The following is a 7,594-nucleotide window of genomic DNA, read 5'->3' on the forward strand; positions in this document are numbered from 1 at the left end:
AAAATATGGATTTTGTCAGAGTCGGCATTTTAGAAACAAAAAAGGTTCATATGCAGTGAAACAAAATTAACAAAACTTCTCTCAAAATTTATTTTCTGATAACTTGATCAATCATTATAATTTGCCTTTTAATCAACAAACAAAATATGATTATGTAATTTAAATTTATTATTAAAATTTACTTTGAATGCAGGTTCCTCAGTTAGTTTGCCGATTCTCTTGTTTAATATGTATTGGTTTGAATTGGTTAGTCTGTTTGAGTATCAAACCTTTTCAATGGAAAGTTACTGTTAAATTCAAATCTCAGCACCATTAAATAATTTACAGTAAAATATTGTAACTGTTTCGTTGCTGATGATTGGCATTGTTTGTTTTAGAGCACATCAACCCCATAAGGGTAGAGTTAGACACAAGGTAAGTTTTATTGCGGGATAAAATCCAACTCCCCAAAAGAGGCACTCTGGATTGGAACAAAAATAAACATTGTATCAGTCTAGAAGCATTTCTCCTCCAATGATGGAGGACAAAAAAGATAAAGCATAGTCTCAGAAAAGATACTACACTTTGTGCTCAGCCAAAAGGCAATGTGGCATACAATGTATTTGTAAAATTTCATTTGATTTTCAATGTTATTTTTACTCAAGGAAAAAAAAATGTACCTTTAGAGGAGTTTAAATTTTCTAAGCAAAAAATCAATTTCAATCCCACAAAAAAAGATTTAGAAATCTTTGACAAAAAAATGGTCGCCATAAAAGTTTATATATTGAAAACTGACTCCCTGAGAATGTTTTCGATAAAGTTATTATTTTTTTAGTATCTGAAATGAAGTAATCAGTTTGAAAAATTCCCAGGTTACCAAATACAATGTAAAAAGACTAGAGAAGTCTGAAACTGAGAGTAAAACTTTAAAAATTGGAAGGAAGACAAGATTGAATTTTCTTCATTTTTAGTCTACTATTTTCAAAATGCAGCTTTGTGTTATGATGATGTTAGAATTGTTTTGAAGAGAATTTTTTTCCTGCCTTTTTTTACTCTTTGTGATGGCATCAGGGATGAATCAAGAAAATTTCTTGAACTTGTATAAAAGACTCTATAATGATGAAGTTGATTATCAAGTAGCACCCAAAGTTTACTTTAATGAGGTTACAAAGTTATACACGTATAACTTTATATATATATATATATATATATATATATATATATATATATATAATTTTTGATGTTATGAAGGAGTTTGTTAGATATATTGTTAAAGTATTCTTTAAGTTTGATTTTAGAGAAATATTTTTTCATTATATTTATTTTCAGCAGTTAATGTTGTGTTGATATAAAATCTTAGAAGCATATATATATATATATATATATATATATATATATATATATACACACACACACACACACACATTTGATAACTCACACATCAATTACAACACATAAGCATATTTAAACGTTTTATACACACACATCACTATATATATATATATATATATATATATATATATAGGGCTCCTTCAGTCTTTAACAGACTATAGATACCCATGAAAGGGTGCCTGCACGTGAAATTTTTGTGGCAGGAGGTGCGCAATTTCCAACCACACATCTCCTAAGTCAACATTGTTAAATACCAGTAGCAAGTGAAGTGTATGGACAAAGCGACTGGAAACAAATGCCGAGATAAGCAGAGAGCACATACAGCGCCTAGAATTCCCAAATGGTCATCCATTTGGTACTAACTAGGCTAAACGTTGCTTAACTTTGGTGATCTGACGAGAACCGGTGTGTCAACGTGATTATGCCGTATATCATTGTATACAGGTGCATAAATAGATAAAACTGAATAGATCAGCATCCTGTCATAGGAGACGATGCAAAGTTAGCACAACAGAAATCATTGATACATAACGGTGCGATGAGTATTCAGTCTTATGAAAAACTTTCACTAAAATATAAGAGTAATTATAACAAATAATTGTCATTATGTTAATAATTATTGTGTTTAGCTGTTATGCCATGTTAAGCATTACAAAAATGTTTTATGGTTGATGGAACAAAAATTTTATATTTCTTTTTTAGATAATTACAAACGATTATATATATGTGTATGTGTATAATATATATATATATATATATGAGTATATGTTATTTATTTATTTGCGATACTTTTTGAATGAATTCAATTATCTATATAAAAGTGCATTTTTACCTAAATGCGAGTTAGGAATAATTTTCTCTTTGACCAATTTGGTACCCCCAAATGGGGAGCGGCATATGTATTGTTTTTTAAAATATAATTATCCATTGGCACATGTTTCGTCGTCCATAACTCATCAGAGTGGCTGAATCTAGCAAGATTCGAAATTCGAAATCTCACTAGATTCAGCCACTCTGATGAGTCGTAGACGGCGAAACACGTCTGAGTGGATAATTATATATATATGAGTATATATGTATACATTTTAATTATACAAGATACAATTAAAAATCACAAAATACAATTATATACCTCAAACATATATGTGTACATAGAATTATATAATTCAAATATATATATATATATATATATATATATATATATATATGAGAGATAGAGATAAGCAGACAAAATTATATACTTCAAATACATATATAGATACATTTATATACTTTATATTTCTCCAAAACCTCTAGAGGGGAGACTAAAACTTGCTGCTATGGTTTCAAATGATCTGAAATGACAGCAAGGGGAGACTTGATTTCAAATATTTCTCATATATTATATCTCCTCTCTTTTGGAAATAAGGTACGATTATGAATATCTCCAGTATCAAGTAATCCTTATACACTGTAAAATTTACTTTATGTATGAAAACCAAAGAGGGGATATATAACATATGAGAAATATTTGGAATCAAGTCTCCCCTTGCTGTGATTTCAGATTATTTGGAACCATAGCAGCAAGTTTTAATCTCTCCTCCATCAAGGCCAGGGGTTTTGGGGAAATATCAGATATTTTATAATTCATATGCAAAACTAGGAAAACAATGACTATAATTGAAACATTTTATGGCTGTAAAAAAGTGCCAAAAATAGGGTCTGGATGATGGATGGTCCCTTTAGTGTGCAACCTTAAGGGCAATGTCACATAGCTCACTACACAATTTAAGTGACTGCCTTTCCAATGAGCCTTCATTGTTAAATTCTGATTAATAGTCGCTGAGATTGGAAATTATAAAATTGCCCCAAAAAAGTATATATATATATATATATATATATATATATATATATATATATATACTGGCAGCCAAATTGAATATTGAAATGCTCATATATTTGGTTCTATGTGACAAAACTACATGAAAATTTGCAGGCTTTTTGAAGATTGTAATAGGGTTAAAATTTTATGACAATTGGCAAAAATAACCTATATTTTCAAACCAATAAAATATGGCCAAATTTGCCTACATTTGTATATATAATGCCAGTTCTGCTGCTTCAGTTGTCTCCCCTGTGGCCTTTCCAGGCCACTAATACAGAGAAATATATATATATATATATATATATATATATATATATATATATATATATATATATATATATATATATATATATATATACAGTTAAAGATGCAATTTCTGTGATATAATTTATAAGTGAAATCAAGATTATTATAATGAATAAAATGTTTGCAGTGTTTTTGAATATAGTGCTTGATATGAATGACAATTTTATAACGATAATAAATTGAAACTGCCAGAAATTATATAACCAAACATTCTAGCCTACCCCACCTAAGAAAATGGCGAAATCGGCCTCGGTTGATACCACACTTAATGGGTGTGAAAGTTCACAGAGGATAGGAAGATTGAGGAAGAAGAGCACTATCCAGACCACCACTAGGAGAGTGCAGAGAGAAATAGAATTTGGGGATAGCTTATTTCAAAGAAAACCAAGAGTCATTATCAGCAAGAAATCAACAGTAAACAGTGATGATTTGCAAGTTATCAAAAAAGATAATGAGAATGCAGAAAGTTTTCATGTCGCTCAGATTATAGTGTACATCACTTGCTTTTACTATTAATGACTTATGCAAGAAGAAGAATAAGTGGAGGGAGGGAGGGAGGGAGGGAGGAGGAGGAGGGCAAAAACGATAAACAGATGAAAGAGAGAGAAAAGAGTGGTAGTAAGAATTGGTATTGTCAGGCTTCATTAGTTATTTTTTGATAATATATAGCTGATATATTTTACAGAAAAGAAATAGCATTAAACGTTTTTTAAATTCAATTATAAGAATGTGATTTGAGAGATCATTGATGAAGATCAGGAACAGGGTTAAGGAGTTTGAGCATTTAATGGTAATCATTAATTTTGTGTGCAAAAATTAAATAATTATAAGGGAAAATATTTGAAAACAGTTTTTTCAGCTTTAGGATAAAAACAGTTATGCAAATAAATGGTAAAATGGAAACAAAATTAATAATTATAGTTTTTTAAATGTATTTGAAATTGTCAAATCAAAATAGAAGTTTCTGAAATTGAACTTATCAAAAAAAGTGGTTGAGGAGCAAACCAAATTACAATAGGCTAACTGCTCAATAGTTAATCCGTTTTGCCACAGATATGGCTATGCTTTATTTAGTATGCTTAAACTATTTCGTAACATTAAAAATTAACTATGGTTAAAGAAATGCAACTTCACCTACCAGAAGACCTAGTGCATAAAAAAATTGTATTCCTTTTTATTGTATATATACATAGACATGACAGAAAAGAATAGACACTAAGATAAATATTTTTCCTAAGATTAATATTTGCTTATTTATATTTACAGATAAAAATAGTGCTGAAATAACTTAGAGTATCTAATTAAAATTGCATCTAACAACATTAAAGCATACCACCAACCAAAGGAGCATCAAAACTATCAGAATTTCTGTGAGGACGAATCATGGGCCAACATAAAATACAGGAAAGCTTTCAATACCCTTTCTTATTGTTAATAGAATAATCATACAATTCACAAGAGAGGACAAAGAATGCACAAAATACCTCATTTAGGTCGCCCCAGGCCCTCTGAAAGAACTTTGCATCTTGTGAAAAGAAATGTTGAAGAGTATCCTCAGTACAAAACCTCTGACATTGCGACACAAGTGAGAACAGGTGTCAGGTATCTTTACAACTTGGGCTACTATAGTAGAGCTACGAGAAGGAAACCTCTTCTTCGACTTGCCAATATCAAGTGCAGAAAGGATTGGGTTCGTGTGATGGTGAAGAGACCTATGACCTTTTGGACCGATGTAATTTCCTCTAGTGAGTCACGATTTGCATTATTTCCTGACAGTGGAAGGGCATGGGTACGGAGGCTCTCTCAGCAAGAGTCTGACTTAAACAGCCTGCAGCCAATGTTAAAACATGGGGTTTTCTCAATTATGGTAAGGAAAGTAATTTAGAGTGATGGTGGAGTGTGACGGAAACATCAATTCTGCTAAATATGTTTCAATATTACATGAAGGACACCTACCAATATTCTCAAGTAGTAAAATGAACCAACTCCCTATTTATGGAAGACGAAGCTCCTTGTCATTCTGCTAGAGTGACACAAAATTTGTTGAGCCAAAATGAGATTAATAAACTTCCATGGCCAAGTCAGTCTCCAAATATGAACCCAATTGAAAAACCTTTGGGGCATATAAGACTGGAACTTTCGCAAAAAGAAAATAAAGCCATCTTCTAATCCTGAACTTTTAGTATTATTGCATCAGACATGGCAAGAAATTCCTCAAGATGATATTCGTCAATTGATCAATGCCATATCTGGAAGTATCCTGGAATTAAAAACAGCAAAGTGAATGTCATGCAAATATTAGTTATTAAATTTGTGACCATTTACTTTTGAATTTGTTCTATAAATTACATGTTTATTGAAATAAACTGTTTCTATGGGTGTCTATTCTTTTCTGTCATGTCTGTGTATATTTTTGCATGAAAAATTTTTCTTTGAATTTAAACTCAGTTAAAAAATTTTCTGTTGATCTATGAGATTTAAATTATTCTTAAAAGTCCAAATTTTTTCATTTGAAACTCAATTAAAATTATTCTATTAGTCTATGAAATTTAAATTATGATCAAATATCAAAATTAAGACGACTAAAGTTAAGAATCTAAAAAGAAGAATAAGATTCAACCAAAGTTGAAGGAATGTAATTTCATCTACAAGAACGAAAAAAGAAAATATTGGATCTTTTATAATATTAAGTCGTTCAGTAAGTACTGGCCAATTTTTCAACTCACTTTTTAAAGTAATTGATTTCAGTTGTTATTCTTGTAGTGCTTTGTACAAAATCTGGTATTGATGCGAATTAGAGACCGCATTATTGTTGGCATATTTCAGGCAGGTACCGTAAACCACCAGAAGATGCCCAAAAACTTAGCCAATGAAAATTGCAGCAAGAAATAATTGGCAAACGCAATAAAAAATATTATAGAAAAATAAATAAATTTGTTAAAATTGACTGAAGTTGTCACTATGAATCTAGTAGAGTTGGGACACACACTGCAGTCTTCAGCAGCGAATATTGAATTTTGTGAAAAATCAAAACTTATCTGCAAACAAAACACCTAAATCCTAATGCTAACCACAACTTAACCCTAACCTTAACAGAAACACAACCTGAGCCTAACTATACAAACCCAACCTATATTAGGTATGATTGAAAAGCAGTAGGTCAAAAACGTCATTAAAAAAAATCATTAAAAAGAAAATTTGTTTAATATACAAAAAAATTATTTATTTATGAAACTTAACACAACCTATATTAGGTATGATTGAAAAGGAATAACCAAAAAAAAAATTCATTAAAGAAAACCCATTAAAAAGAAAAAGTTGTTTGATATATAAAAAAAAATTATTTATGAAACTTATCAAATAAGTTTTTTTTTCCTTGATTTGAACTTTTTCCTTTTAATTTTCTTAAAGTTTCTTAAAATTTCCTATTAATTTTTCATTGTATTTTCTTCATAACAACAAATATTGTTTCATTCAGCATTTTCATAACAATTTTTGTTATGAAAATGCTGAACGAAACAATAACATTAATTCAGCACCTTCCAGCAGTTTACATAATCTGTCCAAAATATGCCAAAGATGATGCAGTCGCTATTCTACGTAAGTACCTAAAATTTTACTTGCTTAATAATTGATGTGTACTCTTTAATAAATTTTCAATTTGTTTCAGAATCCCTTCATAATGAACATGAAGAAGAAGAATACAAATTCAGCCATAATGATTTCTCAAGCAACCATCAATTTCAACAGAGCATGAAAAGATGTTCAAAAGTGATCAGACTGTAGAAAGATGGTTTCACAAATTCCTGGAAGATGAAGAAGGTATAAGACAGCCATGGATGTTTAAAAGCAATTATAAGACAAAATTTAGGTCAATGTGTCAGAGGCACTTGATGTTAGTATTTCAATAGTGTCCGACCATCAGAAGCAAATTGGTGAAGTATAAATGCTTCTTGTATGAGCACAATAAATAAACATTTGTTTCTGAAATTAGTCATTATTTTCCGAACAACTTAATATATTTACAGAAAATCATTATATATAAATATTGTA

The 7,594-nt window shown here is 30.0% G+C and overlaps 1 pseudogene; it reads right to left on the reverse strand.

The window, feature by feature from the left end:
• Positions 1–1,686: 1,686 nt before the first annotated feature.
• LOC145263593 (5S ribosomal RNA) lies at positions 1,687–1,803 on the reverse strand (annotated as a pseudogene).
• Positions 1,804–7,594: the final 5,791 nt, after the last annotated feature.

This window comes from Euprymna scolopes, chromosome 3 (genome assembly GCF_053919585.1).
Source record: "Euprymna scolopes isolate OS-2025 chromosome 3, ASM5391958v1, whole genome shotgun sequence".
Classification (NCBI taxonomy): Eukaryota; Metazoa; Mollusca; class Cephalopoda; order Sepiida; family Sepiolidae; genus Euprymna; species Euprymna scolopes.